Genomic DNA, 23,607 nt, shown 5'->3' on the forward strand with positions numbered 1-23,607 from the left:
ATGGGTTTTCAGAAAACAAATCGGTTTGTAATTTGATCAAAATATTTTCTCGTTCAAGCTCGAGTTTAGATATCATTGAATTTCATGAGTTTGAATTCTCAATCTTTAAGGTCAATCTCAAGGATTGAGTAATATCAGTCTTAAAAGCTGATTTTTAATCTTTAAGGAGATTATCCTTTCTGTGGAACTGATTCATTAGTCTTATCAAGCTAATTTGCACGGTGTCCCCCCCATTGTACGAGATAAATCCTTCTCATGGTTAGGATAAATCTGACCACTTGGCGACCCTGTTTGATGCTGAGGTCCGTGGATTTCCTGCTGATTTTAGTGATGACTTTTCTAGATTTTTCGTCAACCTACAGCTGGTCTGGACGACAACTTCTTGACCTAAATCAAGAAGCGCGTGTCTTTTTCAGAAGACTTTACTTCCTTTTAATGATGGAATTGATTCATCGTGTAGATCCATCTTTTCTTTTCTTTCATCGGGTAAAATAGTTAATTTAGTCCAAAACAAAAACACCTGCAATAACTTTACGGAAACATGTGCTAGATAGTTTTTAATTGAATAACTAGGTACATTCTCCCCACACTTAGTTTCTTTCTTTGCCTTTTTATTCTCCTTTATTCCATTTTAAATGAATTCAAGTGTTTTAGGGTGTTTCTCAATTTATGTCCTTTCCGAGGTAACGATAATTTCGGTATTAACACCTAGTTTTCGCCGTTCATAAATATATGTAAACATGATTTTAAATTCATTTAGTTGAAATTTTTTCAAATTTTCATAAAATTTGGCAAATAAACCAAGTATAAACCCGAGAGAATTTATAACCCTTCTCCACACTTGAGATCATGCAATGCCCTCATTTGCAGGAAATCAGACTCTAATTATAAATTTATGAGGGTGATTAGTGTAGAAAAATGATTGAAAATACCCAGTTTATAATTACAAAGCTCGTCGAATGATAGATGGCGCGCCTCATCGTTCATTCCTTCTTGTTTTATCACACATGTTTTTTTTCTTTCAAAAACGGCTGCTTTTCTGAACTGTTTACTAATATTTGAAAAAGCGTCTTTTACCCTAATTTATTATGCATGTTTATTAACGAGTTATGCATTAACCCGAACCCCTAATTTTACGTTAAGTGGGGTTAGACTTCCCCACACTTAGCTGACGACATGTGAAGTCGGTAGAATAAGTTCCACGAATTAAAATAGTGAGCCAGTTATTTACATCTCGGGTGGTGTATAATATATCAATGGGTTTAAAGTTTAGACTCTCCCAATCGTCACTACTTAATTCTTTTTTAAGTGTAGCTTTTAGTAAATGGATATGTCTCTTTTCTGGTTCTTGGTCAAATGGATCAATATACATCGACATACATATTTCTATAGGGTGGATAATTCCTAACATTTTCTTCCGTTCATTCTCGGGATCAAAGGTTTCACCTCTATTACCCAATTGGGTGAAATTCGAGGTGTCATTATCTATTAAAGCTCGTAGTTCATCTTCGATAGATGACTCGTCTATTGAGAATATTGGGTTGGAAGGTTGTGGAATGGTGAATTTCCGGATTGGAGTAGATTCTTCTTCATTAACGGTACTTATTGGTCTCACCATTTTGGTCTCGGGGGTAAAATTTTCAACGTTATCGTTTTCCCAAGAGTACCAATTTGTCACCCTTACTTCTTCTTTATCCATTGATGGATCAATGATTTCGTCGGTAGAGGCTAATGTGTCGATATGTTGTGAAATTGGTAAGACTGAATAAAAAGTATCATCGGGATAGTTGGTAATTTCGGAGCTCTCGAATTCATCAAAATTCGATGATATGAGATTTTCTTGCACAATACTCCTCAGATCAACAGGTGTGTAGTCTGATAGAGTTTCAGCTTGCCGGTTTACAAACTCTCTCATTTGTTCATTTTGAGCATTGAGTTCTTCGAGTTTGATTTTCATATTGTCTAATAAATTTTCAGACACGTAATTTTCCACGTCTACTGGTTGTTGAGTTTGGATATATTCTTGGGACTAATCCCAATTTGAATTGTATTCTTCATAATCATTCCATTCAGGTTCCGTGGGTGCGTAATTTTTCATAGGAACGTAATAATAACATTCCCATGTTGAGTGATAATCTCCACAGATTTCACAACCAGTTATTGTTTCGTCATTCGTGATCCAAGATTGACCGAACGAATTGTCATCAACACTCGTTTGAGAGTATTGATTTAATTGATTTTGGATATCAAAAAGGGTTTCCATAGCCTTGTTTTCAAAATTTTCCATTTTATTGCGATGGCCAAATTTTAGCTACAATGTGGTGCATTTACTAATTATCCTATTAGTTATAAAAATAGAAAAACTTATATAAGTTGTCCAATTAATAGAATTTTCTGCTTTTGCCCACGTTTCGAATAGCCAAAAGATGCAGCAGGGAGCCAGAACCCTTTAAATCGGAAGCTCACAACTCAGCCACTGACAAATTCAACTATTACTACGAAGCAGAAAATTGTCAACGTCCATTAATTTAACCACTTAAATAATTTTTCTTTCCGTTTGAGATATTAGATAAGAAATAGAGAAAATTTCTAAGTCCTAAAAACTAAAGCGTCGAGAAATAAGAAAGAAAAAGAATGCGCATCGAAAAACGTCGAAAAATAAAAATAAGAAAATAGCGCGTCGTAACTTAAAAGTCTAAAAATTATATCTAAAAAGTTGCGCCTAAAGGTCTAAAGGTAAATGCAATTTTATTCAGAAAACGGCAATTACTTAAAGGCACTAAAATCTATTTAAAACTAAAGCGAAAAACGGCGTCACAAAATTCTAAAGCACCTAAATCTTAGTCTAAAGAAAAAGCACTTAAGGGATTTTACGGCAAAGCCTAAAAATCTAGAAAATAAAAATAAGCTACGACAAAAACTATGTCTTAAAACTAGCTACGAACGAAAAATATACAAATATTACGCTAAAACAAATGAAAAGATACAAAATATAAAAATAAACTTAAAGTTATAAAAATTATTTATTTTTATAAAAATATTATTTTTATATTATTTATTTTATAAAAGTATTAATTTATATATATTTAATAATACTAATTAATATTTAAAATACTAATTAATTTAAAAACTAAAACTAAATATTAATATTAAATATAAACCTAATTAAGTTTTAATAATAATAATTAAATTATACTCGTAATAAATGCCAAATTAGGGTTCTGGGTGCGTCTGTCAGGGTGGCTCCGCGAGTCGTGGAGTTTTAAGCCTGCAAACTCCGCGAGTCGTGGAGTTTGCATTTGCGGTTTTTTTTTTTTTTTATATTGTTTTTCTAAAATGATATATAAATATATTTATACAAAAATAAATTAAAAATCTAGCGTTTCGCCAAGTTCCCCGGCAGCGGCGCCAAAAACTTGATGTCGTACGAGGTGTACGTGAAATACTATATATTTTTGATACGAAAAGCGATACAAATTACACAAGTTTTAATTATTTATTTACAAATGGGATATACCTAAACCTTGCTACAACACCATAGGCAGTGTACCTAATCGTAGAGTAGTATAGTTTTTAGTAAGTCCAGCTCGTTCCACAGGGAGCGGGCTTATTGCACACTATATTTTTAAACAACTATATTTGTACAAAATATATATAATTATATATAATAATATAATAAAGGGGGTTTACCGTTTAATGACCGGTTTGTCGATTTTAAAACTTTAGTCGCAGTTAAAACCTAATGTAAAATATTAAAAATAAATACAACTTAATTTAAAGCGTAAAGTAAATAACGATAATGAAAATTTCGATAAAATAAATAACAATAATTAAAATGACAATAAATAAAAGTACGAGAAAATATGAAATAAAATATATTATGCTTATTTAAACTTCCGTAACCATGATGGTTGACGTGTTGATTTTAGTTTTATGCTCATGGGTTAATTGTCCTTTGTCCTGGATTATTTAATATGTCCGTCTGGTTTTTGTCCATAACAGTCCATCGGTCATAAATTTAAAGTGCGAGTGTCCTCGTCAAATTATCCTTATACCCGAAGTCAAATATTCCAACTAATTGGGGACTTAAACTGTAACAAGGTTTTAATACTTTGTTTAATAATTACACCAGGATATCAACTGCGTGTAACCCAAGGTTTTAATACTTTGTTATCAATTATGCCAAGTGTCCTTGTACATAATTTCACCCCTGTTTTAATAATTCTAGTGACTATTAATCCATTCCCGTGTTCGGTTAAATGAACGATTATTCGTACATATAAATACCCCGCCCATCGTGTCCGATCGAGTGTATATGGTTATTTATAGGGACGTCCAATTGTAAATCTTTATATTAAAATTAACAAACTATCATTTAGTTAAACAAATATAAAGCCCATTAATAGCCCATAGTCTAATTTCCACAAGTGTCATTCTTTTGTCCAAACCCCAATTATGGTACAAAGTCCAATTACCCCGTCTTTAATTTTTAGCCCAACATCATGATTACTTCGGCTCAAATAAGCATAATAATAACTTAAGCACGAGACATTAATTTAAAATGGAGAACATAGCTTACATTGATTATTTATCGCGTAGTGGTACACGAACAGAGCTCCGACTTTAAAACCCGTAAAAATAACTTTTACATAACCCAAACTAATCTAATATAAAACTAAACTAATTTATAATATATATATATATATATATATATATATATATATATATATATATATATATTAATACAGAGAGATAGATTGATTTTTGTGTAAAAAAACTCGGCAGAAGCTCGTGCCTTTTATAGAAAATTTCTGAATTTTGCAGCTCCGCGAGTCGTGGAGTTTTTGGCCTTCAAACTCCGCGAGTCGTGGAGTTTGATTTTCCAGCTCACATCATTTTGGATCTTTGCTTGTCGATGTTATTAAATAATAATATAATATATATATAATTTTTAAGAATTATTTATATATTATATTTTATTTATGTGCATAGTTGACTTGTAATTTTTGCACCGTTGCGTCGGGCGTTGATAGTTGACTCATGTCCCGGTTCCGGATTTTCGAACGTCCTTGCGTACAATTTAATATCTTGTACTTTGCGTTTTGTAACTTGTACTCTTGTCATTTTTAGACGTTTTTCATCAATAAATTGAACCTTTTGAATTGTATCTTGTACATTTGAGCTTTTTGGACGTTTGTGTCTTCAAATCTTCGTTTTTGCCTTTTGTCTTCGCACTAATTTATTTGAACAATTACAATGAAAATATAATACAATTACATATGAAAACCTACTATTTAGGAGGGATATTGCTATGAAATATATGTTCCTTTTTAGCCTTATCAATATATATATATATATATATATATATATATATATATATATATATATATATATATATATATATATATATATATATATTTTATGAGGTATACCACAATACCACATTCGTAAGCAAACTATTATTATGGTATTCGGCTCATTTAATTGTTCACTTTATATTAGTTTCGTAAACAAAATTCATCTATAGAAAAATAAATATAGAAAATTATTTAACTTTCTATATTTATTCTTATTCATTAATCATTACTCTCAAATCTCAATAGTTTAATTCTTAAAATTTTTTTGCAAATTTTACTTTAAATTAAATACAGAATGAATTGAAAGAATTAGTAAAAGTTCTTGAAGAATAATTATTACGCGACCAATGAAATAATGAATCAAAAATGACTTGATGCTAAAATATACTTCCTCCGTCCTAAATCTATTATCCCCAGACAAAAAACACACAGTTTAAGAAAATGTACCTGTCACATTTACTTTTCTGTTTACTTTTTAATTTTACCCCTTAATTTTTACCTATCTTTTTGTCATATATGCATAAAGTAAGGATACAAAAGACTTTTATCACAATATTTTTTTTCATTTATGGATGCGGACAATTAACTTGAAACATTCCAAAATAGAATAATGGAATATAGATTTGGGACGGAGGAAGTATTTATGTAAAAAAGACTTTCATTGGTGAAAAGAAGTGTTCAATGAATTTGAGAAGTCTTGGTTATCGGGGAATTTATTTTTATCAACCACCTCACATTATTGTTGCCAAAACGTCATTCCAAAGTGTTTATGAGCCATTAAATCTAATGAGGTCATAAACTAATCTTCACTCAAGTGTGAAGTATAAAAGTAATATATATATATATATATATATATATATATACATATATATATATATATACATATATACATATATATACATATATACATATATATATATATACATATATACATACATATATATATATATATATATATATATATATATATATATATATATATATATATATATATATAATTTCTATTAAAATTCTATAATAATGATGTCATTATTAAGCTAATTCATTTGATAAAAAAATTAAAAATAAAAATAAAAAAATCTAAGCCATCTTGATGATGTTACTAACATTAATTAAATATTTATTTATTTATTTAAGTTAATTGAAATTCACTTAGCTATACGTAAAGATTCCGTATAAGTAGCAATTAATAATATAGATTTATTGTTATACATAATTTAATTTGATGTTATATTATTAGTTAACGATTCATGCCTATAAATTTGGCAACACTCTAAATATTACCATAAAAAGATATGGACAAGTTTTAAAAAATATAAAGTGATTCTCAATATAATCAGGTTATGAAATTCACGAGGGCATGAATAATACTAATGATTTTAAAAGCATGTTTAAGGAAGGTTTCATTTACATATAAATTGATTTTAATAATTATTTAAGAAATCATTACATTTAACTTTTATTCAATTGTACGTATAAAATCTATTCTATAGTATAATATAAATCTCTAAAATAATAATGTTGTAAATAGAATTATCCAAGTTTAAAAAAAATTCAAAAAGAAATAAAAAAATTTCTTAGCCCCTCATGATAATGTCATTAAAATAATTAATTAATTTTAATAAAAATATTAACATATTAATTGTATAATATATGAAATATTATGTAACCTTATGATAAAATAACATATGATCATATGTACAATATCTGAAGCATTATGTATAACTTTATGGTAAAATACTCTCATGACCATATGTACAAACTTTAAAACAAATTGTACAATCTTTTACAAAACACACTATGCACAAATGTACAAACTTTGAAGCATATTGTACACCCTTCATATAACAATTGTACTTTAGTTTTGTTTTTTTTTTTTTAATAAAGAGACATTTGTTATTACTTATAATAATTATTAAAAATATAAATACTCAATTTTAGAGCAAACTTTATTACTATCTCCGTCCCATCTTAAGTATCCACCTTTCTATTTTTGGTGTTCCATTTCAAGTATCCATTTGATGTTTCAACCAATCATAAAGGTTATTATGGGGAGAAAAGATTTATGATTGGTGGAGAATGAAGTTAGTGTAAATTTCTAAAACTTTGTGTAAAAAGTAATTGGACACTTATAGTGGGACGTGGGGAGTAATACTATATTATTATTATTCAAATATAGGTTTTCTTTACGAGATTAATTACGTTACATATGTATGCGAAATACATGTCTCAATAAAATGTTGTAATGTAGCTTTTATGATAAGAAAAAATGATAATTGTGATTAAAATTGGAAAAAAGTGGTGGGAGAATAAATGTAGTTCATTTATTCTCACTGACTTAAGTATATCAATATGTTTGTAAAAACATTGAAAAGTTTCTTAGTCTAAATATGTTGTTCCACGGGTCATTAAACTAAATTATATATAGCAAGTTATGAGTGGTTAAATGTACGTTCTGAAAGGTTAAAATTATCAAAAAATAGTACTACCTCCGTCCCAATTCTATAGTTCAGTATTCCATTTTGAAATGTCCCAAATTAATTGTCTACTTCCATAAATAGAAAAATATAAAAAGATTAAGTTCTATTATGCCCTTAATGTATGTGAATTAGATTAAAAAAGAAAGAAAAAGTATGTGTACAAATGGAAAGTAAACAGAAAGTACATTACTTTTATGACATTTTCTTAAATTGTGTGTTTTTTGTCTGTTGACAATTAAATTGGGACGGGGGAATATCAAATAAGTAATTAAGTTATATATGATACATAAGCTTAAATAAGTAATTAATTAAATTATATATGATACATAAGCTTAAATGACTCGGGTTTTGTAAGTATCTCCAATCTAGGAAAAAGCATTTAGTAGGGTGTTAAATGGGTCGTCTTTTATTTCATTTGGAAGGCCCAGAATGAAGTTGACTTCAGAAATCAAAGTTGGAATTCCTCGAACCTAATATCCGTGATTCAAACTATAAGTTATGGTTGGTTCTCGAAGCGTCTTAAAAGTCTTCGTTGGAAGGCACCAGTGGCTTCTAAACCCGAGTTATTATGTTTCCACTTCAAATATCATATCGGAGATCGGCTAATCGAGTTTCTTTGAATCTTCGTGTATATACTGTATACATTTAGCATTTTAGTGTAGCTTCGTTGTGGCTCCTCTGTTTTTTCGCTTGTTGGGCTTTATCACGGCCCTTGTAAATTTTTTGTTGTATTTTCGTTGGTTACCTATACATTACTTGCATTTCAAAAAAAAAAAAAAAAAAAAAGAAAAAAAAAAGCTGATCATTATTTATATAGTAATTTAAATAGAATAAAAACTACAAACATTAAAGTGCATTGAAATAACCATTATCACGGTTATAAGAACGTTTGGACCATTGCAATGTATCTAATTATTCTTCCCCCTTGTCCTCCATTCCTTCAAATTCGTTTCATAAATAAATTTTATGTCTATATGCATGAATTGTAAGTTTATACAGTATATTCATACCACTTGTAGAAGCTATAGACATGAAGATAATGACTAAAAAAAGAGCTATGAAGCAAGTTGAAGAACAAACACTTGTGAAGAAATGATGACTTTCCATTCATTTGTCTTTTTTGTTCACAAATTGACATTGTGAATGGGTACCAATTGCCATCCACATTTAGCATGGGCTTATCAACTTGGAGCAATAAATATAAAAAGTGATTGAATAATACAACCATGAAACACTAATCTATATGATGAAACTACTAGACTATAATTTTAGGTTAAGCAAACTGGCAATTGGATAATGCAACTGTAAAATCGAAAAATTTAAATAACGAAACTATTAGACTACAGTTTTAGGTTAAGCCAACGGGTGAACTAGCTTAACCTAACATTGTAGTCATGGACTAAAAATGTGAGAAAAGAAAAGACCTCAATTTTTCGCCAAAACTACGTAAAACCAAAGACTATCAAAACATGCTTACTCTTGTTTTTACACACGTAAAAAAGGTTTAGCAATTATATTTACCCTAAGATGTTTTATAAGGATAGGGACTCTAATTGTTATGTCTAATATTATAACAGTTTGGAGTTTTATACTCTTATTTTACTTGTTCCCTAACCACGTTTGAGCAAGTGTACCGTAGCATTATGTGTTACTACTATGAAATAAGAGATGCTATTTTTGTGTTCATCTAAAATTAATGAATAAGTGAATACGAAGAATAAAATATTAATAATTATAAATATAAATTTATATATGTTAAACATTATTAAAAATATAATAATATTTTTGTTTTTTTCAAAAAAAAAAAAAAACAATTAATAAGAGATATCCCTCTTCTTATTAAAAGAAAAGCCAAAATAAGTAATAATTATTTCAATAAAAGGATCTTGACCATTTATTTTTACTAATCAATTAATTATAACCGTTGGATCAACACATGAATTGAATATTACTTAATACAAATTTCATTTAAATAACATATTACTTCACTACCCTCCATTTAAATAAAAACAGAAATGAAGGCTGAATTGAATTCAAATTCAAAAAAATAGAAAATTCCGGCATTTAATTTGCATTTATATTCCGTTAATTTATATAATTAATTTTTTTATTTAATAAGATTCCTTTATTTATCCCGTAAATGATGGGATTTAAATAATTCCCATAGTTGCGACTCAACCACTGATCATTTTTGCTCCACCTATTTCAATTTTCTCATAATTCGCCTGCACCAGATTCATGAAGGATAATTTTTCATCCTTTTCATCGATCTCGAGATCGGCAGAAATTAGGGTTTAGATCGTCAATTTAATTTTGGTGATTACGTTTTAGCGGAAAATCAGGGTTTCGGTTGATTAATTAGGGTTTAAGGCAACCCAATTCAAATCGTTATCATCGTTGTTTGTTCGACTGGTATGTTTCGTCTTCTGTTTGTTTTGACTATTTATCCTTTATTTTGACGATTTACCTTTGAGGTGACGGTGGTTGTATTTTTTGTCGATGTATTTATTGAAGATGAATTGATGGTTAAAGTGAAGCCTTTGAAATGGTGTTTCCATGTTCGTTCGATCGTTTTGTTTTGATCTTGCATTCTGCAACCAGGTTTAATAATTGTACTTTTTTTTATAAATACATATTTTTCATTATGTTTGTCTGATTGGAAAAGGCCATTTGTACGGATTTGGTCTTTATTTGATAAATTCATGATATGAAACAACAAAGTTTATATTGCATTATAATTACAAAGAAAATGCTACCGATTATTATTCAAATTAGAACCTTGCAACAAGTTTTGTAGATGGAGATTCCTGGAAGGTCGTGTGAAGGTTTTTTAGTGTTGAAGAAAACGCATATCACAAAACCTAATCAAACATCTTTAATCGAAATGATCTTTAACGAGGTAATTACCATATCAATTTACCGATAACATCATCAATCATACGTTGTGTAACTGTTTTTCTTTACATATTGTTTTGGATAACTGATAATGAATGTTGATTACTTAATACAAGCAGGCCCTGTATATACGAAGCTTTTGTAATTGATACATAGTTATTTAATCATCCTTTCATGTAATGTTTATTCTGATAGTGAATGATTCATTTCAACTTCAAGTATTTCAATCCGCTTACTTGATTTTTGCTAATTTTACATAGGGGTATTGACAGCGTGTCACAGTTTAGAAATATGTGCTTCAGTTTGTTTCAAGGCCTTGCGTACATGAACCAAAATCGTTATTATCTTCATGGTCTCAAAACAGATAGTTTTTGGATGAATTCATTCGATGGTTAGTATTAAACTGAATTTTTGGTCAGCATTGTAGTTACTGTTATGTTATCTGATTAAAGATGACAAATGACTGCCAAAAATTAGAATTGACATAAGAAATATTTAGTGGGAGTTTATCTTTTGAAGTCATTTTTATATTCATATCGTGTTTTATATTTATAATGGTACATATTTGAGGAAATAAATTAATAATAATCTTCTTTTTAAAGGCTTGTGTTTTATTATATGTAATTAGACATGATATTTTGATATAATCCTTACTATGCGGTGGTAGAGTCACAATAACTTTTGAGCTTTAATGGTCATTTTTAGCAATGGTTGAGGTGAGTGACGATCTAATAATGAAAGATCGAACATCTGGTCGTGCTCGTGGGTTTTATTTTGTTGTATTTTGGACCATGTTGTTGATGTGTTTGCAGCCATTACGAATTTCAGATCTTCTTTAGACCTAAACCCTCAGTTGTAGATCTTAGCCTATTTAATTTGTTTAAACATATTGAATTTGGTGTAAGTATTGATTTGTAATTTGAGCTATTGCAAATTCTCCTTTATCAGAATTACAACTGCTCCTCTTTTTAGTATGACTTATTGTACTTTAATTCATTATTGTTTGGGCTAATGATGATTTCTATTTTGTAGTTTTCCATTTTTGAATCATATGTAAGTGTTTAGCCGCTTCCGTGTGGTTGGAATAAAGGTTCTGGTTCCTTCTTTGTTTTAGGTAATTTATGTTTTGACGCATTTTCTGTCTTTGATAGGTGTTTACACAATTCCACAAAGGTGCAGAAACGGGCGTTTCACTTCTACGCGAGTCCATAATTTGTTAAAGTATCAGCTTTCAAACAAATAATAAATGTGTTGCAAGTTTTGATTTTATTTGATATAAGCTTCGTTTTATTTGAATTTTCGGAACTTTAGCAATCCACCACTAACTCTTTTTCGGGCAGGGTTAAAATGTCAAAGAAATCTGTCACGACCCTACTTTTTCCGTTATCTTTTTCAGTTAATTATTTAACGATCGTTAACTGTTAGTGTGCCACGTCATTTCAATGACCTTTATTATTATTTGTAATAATATATATATATTAATTATTATGTGTTATGTGAATATTTGTACTCATATTTTAATTTATACGTTTCTACGTCTCGCGGATTTCCATCCGGCGAATCTTTTCGGTTTTTAAACCAATGGACGCGTTTTCGGGATTTTTAAATCCTAAATATTTTAAATATGACATTTTAAGATCATATTATTATATAGTGTATTTATATTTATTTTTCGTCGAGCGTTTGTTATCTTTCCGAATTTTTAATCGCGTAAATGCGTTTTCGCGTTTCGGGTTTCGTTCAGGCTTTCGGGCCACAAGGATTTATCAATTAACAAGTTTGGCCCACCATGGGGCCCACCCCATCTCAAAATCGGCCGAAGCCAAGGGGGAGGGGGATACCCCTTTACACTTTGTTCCATTTTTTCATTTGTTCATTCCAAGTCCAATTTATCAAAACCTAAAATTAGTTTGTGCTCTCTATTCCTTCTCTTCTTTGTGCCGTCGCCCATCCACCACCATTCATCACCATCATCATCTAAAATTAAAGCTTGGATCAAGGAGTGATTAACACCAACGCGTTCCTCTCGTTCTTCTCTAAGCGATTACATAAATCGTTTCTCGATTAGGGTATAAACTCTAACCCTAGAATTTTCAATTTTTTATTTATTTACTGTATTTTGATGATTACTTAGTAGTATGATGTGTGTGGATTATTGTAATGGTGTTTGTATGCGTGGATGTACTCATAATTGCATGTTTTCGGTTTATAAAATTCTGGACAGCAGCTATTTCGTGTATTCTGGGTTTGTGACTGAGATAAATGTTAAAATAAACTATCTAGATGATTTCCTCTCATCAAGACATTAATTTTAGACTCCGGATTCATGTCGTTTCGATTCCTGGAGCCCTAGTTATGATCAAATTACTATTTTGTTAAAATTGAATTGTGGATTGACATGAAACAGGTTTTGGTCCGACTTTGTGACCTTCCTTGGTGTCTTTAGGGTGTGTTAGTGTGTTAGGACTGATGGTGGGACGAACTTTCATGTTCGGGTCACCTAAATCCGAGCCACGGTTCACCCGTTACGACTAAAACACGGTTTTGAGAAAATTGAAGGTCCAAGTGGTGTCATGGCTGATTACCACGACTTGTGGACTATTCTTGGTGAGTTCTTGAGTGTACCATTATGTCGGGTGGTTTGAATAGGCGGAGATGCATATAAGGCTCGCCAGAAATCGACACCCGGGGCTCAAAATACGACCCGATAAACTTTTGAATTAAAACTTATGATTAATTCTAAAACTTATGATAAAAATAATGAAACTCATTATTAATTAATTACTTATGATAAAGAAGTAATTATTATTATTTAAGAATTATGATATAAATATTTATTATATCATTCAATTATTATTTATGATTTAATTAACATTTTAATTTAACTTATGATTAATGACACTTTTATTATTAATGGAAAATACTTATGATAAGTATTAAATTTATTTTATAAGAATATTATTATAAGACTTATAATGAAGATTAAATAATTATTTAATTATTATAAGACTTAATTATTATTTAATTATGATTTAATTATTAAATACTTATGATTTAATAATTATATTTAGAAACTTATGATATGATTAATAATTCATTATTAATTAATAATACTTATGATATGATTTAAAATTTATTATTAATTAATAATATTTATATTATGACTAATATTTAATTAATTAATTAAATACTTATGTTATATTAATTATATCATTTCAACTTATATTAACTTTAATAATTCATTTTATTTAATTAAACTTATGTTATGACATAATTATACACTTTTAACTTTAATAAACATTATAACTTATGTTATTATTATAACTTACACTTTTCAAATTAACGTTGACTATGTTTGACCAAGTTTGACTTTTGAGTTGACTTTTGGTTGACTTTGACTTTTAGTTGACTTTTGTTGACTTTCTAAATAAGGAAACTTTCCTAACCTAAAAACTTTCTAAAAATAGAACTTTCTAAATTTGGAAACTTTCCAAAAATAGAAACTTTCTAAAAATAGAAACTTTCCAAAAATAGAAACTTTTCAAAAATAGAAACTTTCCTAAAATAGAAACTTCCCAAAAATGGAAACCTGCTAAAAATAGAAACTTTCTAAAAATAGAAAGTATGTGTCCGTACGCTGTTCCAGTCAAACCGATGCTTGCCGAGTATTTTTCTATGTCTACTTGCAACATGTACAATAACTATCATACTAAGACTTGACCTAAGATAGTTATTTATATCGACCTGCTTTATTTATAGGTCGGCGTTGTGATCGTTCCTGATCACTTTATTCTATTTGCTGTTCGCTTGTTTGTGTGGTTTCTTCAGTTGCTTTTAAGGTGAGTTATAGTCCCGTTTTTACATACTTTTCAAAGTATATTTTTGGGATGTGATTACATGCATTTTCATTTACGTTTAGACACAAGTAACAGTTAAATTTAATTATTCATTGTGAGTTGGACAAAAATATTCCCTAGTCTGGTAACTGTAATCATTGGTTTCTACCGGTGAACGCGAATCCTACGGATAGATCTATCGGGTTTGACAACCCCATTTCGAGCTAGTCGCGCTAGCAATTTATAATCGGAATGTTTAGTACTTCGTAATTTGTTGTAGATACACTGTCCAAGTGTATATTTTTATTATGTTTGGCAAGGGTAAATAAATGGTTAAGTGGTTACCAGGTGGCTCATTGATAATGGAATAATGTTTAATGTTTTCTAACATTTTTAAATCTTGTGGTCTAAAGTTTACTTATTTATTTAAACCTATAATTCACTCAACCTTTGTGTTGACAGTTTACTTGCATGTTTTCACAGGTACTTGAGTTTTGTGATGCTTCCGCTGTGTTTAGAAGAGTCTGCATGCATTTGGGGCAGATTTTATGAAACATTTTATGAAACTTAAGCTTCCATTCTATTTTTGGATAATTTAAACTTGTGGGTTTGTTGGCAAGGTTTTGTGTCAACTTTTGGTTTATTACTATGGTTGGTTGTTTAAAACTACATATTTTGGTTTGTTTCCTTTTTGGGAAACTTTTGAAATAAAAGAATGCAACTTTGTTTATTTAATTCATTTAAGTCCGATCAAGCTGTGGGACCAACTGACGGATCCGTTAAGTGTTTTGACGGGGTCGTCACAAAATCTTCTCGATCGGGACCTTGATATTGGACAGTTGACTAAATTGCAACTTCGGGCAGTGCTCATAGGCTCAATGTGCATGCAATTTCTGATTTTCCGATCACGGTATGTATGTGTATAGATTGATATAACACAACTTTTTGTTGAGTTCATTATAAAAATGAAAAATAGTATAAAATAATGAAAAAATGTTGACTGTATATGTTTGTTATCTGTGACGATCGCTCCAAATCCATATGGACGAACACGTCATTCATCGATTTCATTGCGGGGTATTTGACCTCTATATGATATGTTTTGTAAACATTGCATTCTTTTGAAAAGGCACACCATAAATGAATATTTAAATCAATGGTTTTCGACATTTGATGATTTCTACATATAGACAATCACCGTAAATAATAGTTTACAATAGTACTTCCATTGACAATGCAGTCAAAATAAGATACACGGTGATGATTTGGTGAATGCAACGTTTCCTTGATAAACATATCATGTAAGACTCCATGCACATAGCTTGTCTAACATATAAGCAAACAGCAGAAGACTTCTAGGAAACCTGAGAATAAACATGCTAACAAGTGTCAACACAAAGGTTGGTGAGTTCATAGTTTTAATGTTTCGTATAATCTGTATATAAAGGTGGATCACAAGATTTCAGTTGTTTCATCCAGAAACGTTTATCAAAATATTCTACAAGATTGAGCACCCTGGTAACTAAACTTAACGTATATATAATCTGTACCCTTTGTATAATCATCTTAATAATACACGCAAACCAACGTGTACGCTTCTCAAATAGCATACGTCCGTTAAAAGGCTAGTGCTCTAGCTCGGACGGGGATATTAAACCCTATGGATCCATATACTACTACTCGCACCCACCAGTTCTTATAACTGGCAGTTACTAGTTACCAAAGCTAAGGGATTTTCGGTTCAAACTCAGTGTAGAATTTAGTATGTACTTGTATCCATTGCGTTTAAAATAAAGTGCATGTATTCTCAGCCCAAAAATATAGATTGCAAAAGCAATTAAAAAGGGAGCAAATGAAACTCACACAAAATCTGTTTTAGTATTTGTATCCATTTAGTAAAACAGTTTATAAAACTGCGCATGTATTCTCAGCCCAAAAATATAATTTGAAAAAGGGATCATATGAAACTCACGCATATAAATATTGTAAATCAGTTTATAAAGCATTTGCATGTATTCTCAGCCCAAAAATGTAGAGAGTAAAAGGGATCTTATGAAACTCACACATATAAATATTGTATATCGGTTAATAAAGCATTTGCATGTATTCTCAGCCCAAAAATGTATATTGCAAAAGCAATTAAAAAGGGATCAATGAAACTCACGCATATAAATATTGTAAATCAGTTTATAAAGCATTTGCATGTATTCTCAGCCCAAAAATGTAGAGAGTAAAAGGGATCTTATGAAACTCACCTTAGCAGCACATACAGTTGTTCATCGTAATGTGACCGAAACTCGGTATATCAAAGAATCGTAGATCTCAACGTATTAATATTGAGATTCAATATTGTAGGAAAGTACGTAGACGTAACGGAGATGATAAACACTAGGTTTTGATTCAAAAATATACCCCCGAACATTACCCATAACCTCCTTGGCAATAACCCATAATTTCCTTAGCTTTAACCCGTTTGAGAACTCGTTTTGAAAGTTACACGCTCATGACCTCGTCGTAATATTTTATGTATAATACTAATAATAACAAAATAATAAGATTAATAATAATCTTAATAATAATAATAATAATAATAATAATAATAATAATAATAATAATAATAATAATAAATAATAAATAATATTACGGAGTATATATATATTTGTGTATGTGTGTGATTTAAATCGAGCGAAAACACTGGAATTTATAGATGTGGCCTGACAAACACTGCCATGCGATCGCATGGGTTTGAAGGCCTGTGGCCATGCGATCGCATGGCCTCCCCTTCCAGCTCACATATTGTTTGTCATCAAGCTTGTCGACATATTTTAAAAATAATATATATTATATATAATTTAAATTAATTAATTATATATTATATTTTATTCTCGTGTTTAGTGGACTTGTAACTTTTGCTCCGATAAGTCGTACGTCATCACTCGACTTATGTCTCGGTTTCGGTTTTTCGAATGTCCTATCGTATACTGAGAAAACTTGTACTTTACGTTTCGTGAATCGTACCTTTGTCAAAATATAGTCTTAAATCATCCATAAACTATACCACTGTAGCAAAGTTACTGTAGCAAATAGTGATTTTCAAAAACACTGTAGCATTTTGGGTACTGTAGCAATTTGAAAATGTTACTATCGTTTACTAAATAACTTGAAATTATATATATGTATATATCTTTTTTAATATACATAAATCAGTTTTTAAATACACATTGGAAGTTATTTATAAATAAATTTTAATAATAAATATTTCAACTTATCATATATATTCAAATAGATATTTAAACCAATAAATTTAATGTACGGTATCAAATAATTAATACATTGTTACCTTTTCAAGTTATAGTATATATGTATCTATTTACATATAATTGTTCGCGAATCGTCGAAAATAACCGAAGGGTATTTAAATATATAAAAGTAGTTCAAAAATTTTGAGATTCAGTTTTACAGACTTTGCTTATCGTGTCGAAAATGTTAATCATACAAAGATTAAGTTTAAATTTGGTCAGAAATTTCCGGGTCATCACATTATCAGTCTACTAACTGTTGACTGGAAACATTTTTACTTTTACATGTTGACTATAAACATGTGAAATTCCGTCAAATCTGGCTTTGAATGTGACAACAGGTTATATTTACATTCAATGTTGACATTACCTTATCTTTGCCTTGAATCCTTTGTACGTCACACTTTCGATTTATTACTTATGAATGAGTCTTCTATGAATTTGTTTTATTTATCTCTAATTTATCAAATGAGTATATTATCTTTGTTTAAAAAAAGCTTTAACTTAATCTAGGTTTTTGTTTTTTTTGTTTTGTTTTTTTTTTATCTTTTTGCTGCAGATTATAGATACAAGGAGTTATTAGTTTTCAGCGGAATATCTTTAAAAAGAGTTAACAACCTCATATATATCGTGAAAGGTTTGGGATGCAGTATTTCCTAGATGAAAATTTATAGTGGTGCCTATATTTCGTTAGTCAGTAAGTATAGTTCATCTTTTATAATAGTGCTTATTCTAGTGTTCGTATATTTGTTGAATTCACTTCCTGTTACTAGGTATAGTCGGGTAATATAGCTATTTGTTGTTGTTACTGTCTTTATCCAAATGATGTCCAATTGAATTTAGAAAAACGGGTCATAATGGGTTTATGTCAAAACAGGTAAATATAATGAACATGTCAAATTAGATGGGTGGGGTTGACCATCTTTCAGTTCTTTGAACTGTTTGAAGTTCAATAATGATATTACATCTAAGTATCTTTTTGGTCGATTTACGAGGGTGTAAGCTTTTGAATATACTTAAGAGACCCCATGTTTAACCCATTTAACCCGATTTGCTGCATTCATTACTCATTTCTAAGGGGGGGTGTGTTGTTTTCGAAGGATCTGCGAAAACAGTTAATTATAAACTTATTTAGTTGTAGTGTTATTTGAAAATTAGGTAATTGTATGACATAATTGTAATTGGTAAATAGGTAAGAATTTCACCTCTCTACAAGTGAAAGTTGTAAAATTGATGTAATGATTCAGCATGTACATAAATGGGACCACTATAAGATTTTTTATCTATCAAATTGCAACTTAATGAAGACTAGGGATGGAAATGGATCGGATATGGAGCGGGTGATGCCGTATCCACATCCATATCCATTTAGTTTTTGTTCATCCATATCCATATTCATATCCGTTTAGTTTCAAGTCATCCATCCATATCCATATCCAGTGGATTAACCGGGTTAATGGATATCCAATGGATATTAAAAAAATGTTATGATATTTTCTAATATGCGATTAAAATAAAAATGTAGTATAGCAGAAATAAATATAACATGACATATTTAAAATCTACCCATAAGAATGTGTAATCTTTGTCGAAGATATAACAAAATTTGTTAAATTTTACTATAACACATGGATTATGAAAAATTAAATATGAAATTTATAAGTTTATTTTATTAGATATGCGTGTTTTATTGTAATATATTATAGTTATTTCATTATAAGGTTGAAAGCAAAATATACGGTAAATGAACTTGTAATAGTAAATATGTAAACATATATCTATATCTATATTTATGTATTTGTATATGTATTTCGGGTGATAATGGATATATCCATGGATGAAAATTTTCATCCATGTCCATATCCATATCCATTTAAGTTCATCCATATCCGTATCCATATCCATTTAGGTTCATCCATATCCATTACGTAGCGGGTGGATCGGGTGGATATCCACCGGATCGGGTGGCCATTGCCATTCCTACTGAAGACGAGATCTCAGTTGATGTGAATAATCACATCTCCATAAGCGTGGTGATAATCGAGTGAACATGCTAATGAGTATAAACTATTTATACTTGTCATACAAATTTTGTCAGTTCATAAACTCAATGTTTGAGCAATGTTTAAAAGTATAGTAGCAATTTTATTTAATATAAAATGCAGGTTCATTGATCATTATTAAAATTTGCCGATGATTACTATTTAATATTTTGTAAATGATGATGACGTTAGGTCTTCAAGGGTTGGAAATGGATAGAACTCCTTTGTACCTTCTCAAAGACGATTGATTCTCCATCTATGGTACTGCTCTTACCCGTGTTCTTTGAATCATGATTTTGTTGATATCATACGATTTGTTATTTGCAGATGTATGAAACAGCCTGGTGCTGATGGGGGTACTTTTTGAAGAGACCTTCTCAATAATTTCACTATGTTTGTGGGATTAAACAAAGTTGAATGGGTACCTAATAGTCAAGTAGGTAATTAAGAGAGTTAATTGGCCAAATCTGAGTTAATATATGTTGATCATTTGAAGCTTTGTGAAAGATGAAACTTGGATAATTATTATTACGTCCATCCCTAAAGATTAGTAAGCTTGAAAAATTATATAACGTAAGATAATAGTTAATGTAACCTTTGTGGTGTGATTATTCCAATTAACAATGTTGAATATTGAAGGTTTGTGAAATACAGTGCCATTGAAAATGATTAGAACGCAATTCAAACTAAGCTTTGAGCTCCTTTATGATATGGTCAATCGGCTAATAGACTTTGTTGTTTCAAGACCTCGAACTGTCTTGAATGTGTATCTGCTATTCCTTTATCATATTCTCACAAACTACATGTGTAGGTTGAAGTATTATTAATACAATACGATTTTGTATTTCAATTAATTACTAACCACGACCTACTAAGCGAACAACAAGCAGAAAAGATGAAAACTTTGAAATTAGCAGCTCTAAAGGAAGAAATGAACATTACAACCGAGGTCACAAATTTGCAGCATACTTCAAGTAATTCTTCTTCATGAAAATCATTTGATGATAAAGGAGACTTTTCTTCTATGAATAATTTCTCAAATCAAATGTCGGAAAATTTAGGAAGATTATCTGTTCTCAAAAACTATTACGATCGGGTATCCTTTGAACTATATGTTTTTTTAATAACTGACAATGCAAGTATACGTAACATATCCATTCCAATTAGTTTTTTATTATTTCTTTTACAGGCTGGTGTATTACGTATTAATATCTTCAAGAAGATGTTGGATATACTAAATATAAGACAAAGATATTTGACATTACTTACACTTCACAACTATCAAAAGCGATTAAGTTCCTTTAATCACCAATGAGAATCCATACATATACTAAACATAAGACAAAGATCTTTGGCATTGCTTACACTTCACAACTACTAATAGCGATTAAGTTCCTTTAATCACCAATGAGAATCCATACCTATATAAATAGTGTTTATTTTTCTTTAGAGTATTTATTTTTATTATCGTTACTTAAACGTAATCTCAACAATGTTTTGTTTTTATGTCTACATCCTTTCACTTTATTTTATATGCAACATTTGATTCTACAAACAGTTTTTGTTTGTTGTTATATATTAACGACTTTTTAATTAAAACCCGCGAATTCGCGGGTCTTTAACTAGTATATAATTAAAACAATAATTGAGGCATGATTATGGAACCAGAGAACCTTCGGGCCACGTAATAATATAACCAGGATTCTAGGAACAATAGATCGTTTATATCTAGATCGAGCAGTGTTTATATCATATTTTTTGTTTTCTATTTTTCTGATTAAGTAAATTAATTTACATTAGATTAGATTGTTTATATCCATTACATTCATTCAATTATTGAAATATAAAACATTAACCCGGATAATTTATGTATTTATTTATATCTATATTTATATTAATAATTTATATTATTATTATTTTTTTTGAAAGGCAAAGATTATATTAAAACACGAAGAGAATACACACGCCCGGGGATTCTTACAAAGGATGAATCGCCCTAGAAAAACAAAACACGACCACGAAGGATGAAACTACATCAATATATCTACAATACGTTGCAAAGGGAGCAACAAACAAACTAAGAAGTTAAAAGAACGCTAGGATTAGAGATCCACAAGAGCCAATCTAACTTTTTGCCTTTGATACGAGACGAAATTCACTCGAACGACTTGATTTGAACTTCATTTAGCGCCACCGGAGTACTCCAATATTTACCATGGAACACCATATTATTCCGGTTTTTCCAAATCAAAAAAGCACAAACCCAAATCACAGCTTGAAGTACCTGTTTTCCTGATCTCGACATGGATGCGTTTCCAACATTCTTTAGGAAGTCGGTAAGGTTGTTGATTGCGAGATTTCTCAAATTCCACCGCTTAGCCACCCTATCCCATAAATCACGAGCATGTTTACACACAATAAAGATATGGTCAATGGATTCCACGTCACCGTCACATAGCGGGCAACGAACACTATGAAGATCTATCCCTCGTTTATCTAATTCGATCCAAACCGGTAGTCTCTTGTGTATCGTTCTCCACACGAATAGCTCAATCTTTTTAGGAACCAACTTATTACGAGTGTAGCTGTGTAAGGACACGGAGTTGTTTAGGATTTGCTCATCAACCAGGGACGCAAGCTTTTTGAAGGTGAGAATGCCACTCGAATCAAGACTCCAAGACCACGTATCTCTGTTTCCGCTGTTGAAAGGATATGAAAGTATTAACGAAATTAAGCTGTTAAGTTCATAACCTGTTCGGCCAGTTGGAGCACGAAGCCATTTCCATCGAAAATCCATCATGTTATTATTGAAAACTACTCGATCCATAACTGATGCGCCCTTGACAGCTTCCAGCCTATACACCCGCGAGAATAGTGAGCATAACTTGTCTGATCCAATCCATTTATCGTGCCAAAAAGAAGTTGAAGCTCCGTCACTAATAACCTTGATGAAAGAACTTTTAAAAGGAACTTGCAAATCCTCCAATGATGTACCTGTTAAAGCAATATTACGCCATGTACCTATTGGTGAAGAGTGGGTAGACCCACCATCCACCAAAAGGCCGCCACAAGGACCATGAATACTACGAATAATATTAACCCAAAGAGCGTTGGTTTCGATTTTAAACCTCCACCACTATTTTCCTAAAAGAGCAAGATTTTTGCTTTTTAGAGATCCGATGTTTAACCCCCCATTCCCATAAGAATTGATAACCAACTCCCATTTGATCCAAGAAATTTTGGAACCCGAACCCGACCTGCCACGGAAAAATTATCTCCTCACACTCTCGAGTTTTTTAATCACACAAGGCAGTGCACGAAATAGCGAAAAGTAATACAACAGGAGACTAGAAAGGACCGATTTTATTAGAACCAATCTTCCTCCAAAGGACAACGAACGCATTTTCCAACTCGATAGCCGTTTGTTGAATTTATCGATGACCGGGTTCCAATCTTTAATCTTATTCATTTTAGACCCTATAGGCAACCCGAGATAAATAAAGGGTAATTTCCCCGCTTGACAACCCAAACAATTAGCCAAATATTCAACATCATCTTGCCTCACCCCTACACCGTACATGCAACTTTTATGAATGTTTACTTTTAAACCGGAGGCTAGCTCGAAACATTTGAGTATTTTTCCTCAAATTAATGGCGTTCGAATGATCCCATCCCCAAAAAAATGGTGTCGTCCGCAT

Source organism: Rutidosis leptorrhynchoides, chromosome 10 (assembly GCF_046630445.1).
Source record: "Rutidosis leptorrhynchoides isolate AG116_Rl617_1_P2 chromosome 10, CSIRO_AGI_Rlap_v1, whole genome shotgun sequence".
Lineage (NCBI taxonomy): Eukaryota > Viridiplantae > Streptophyta > Magnoliopsida > Asterales > Asteraceae > Rutidosis > Rutidosis leptorrhynchoides.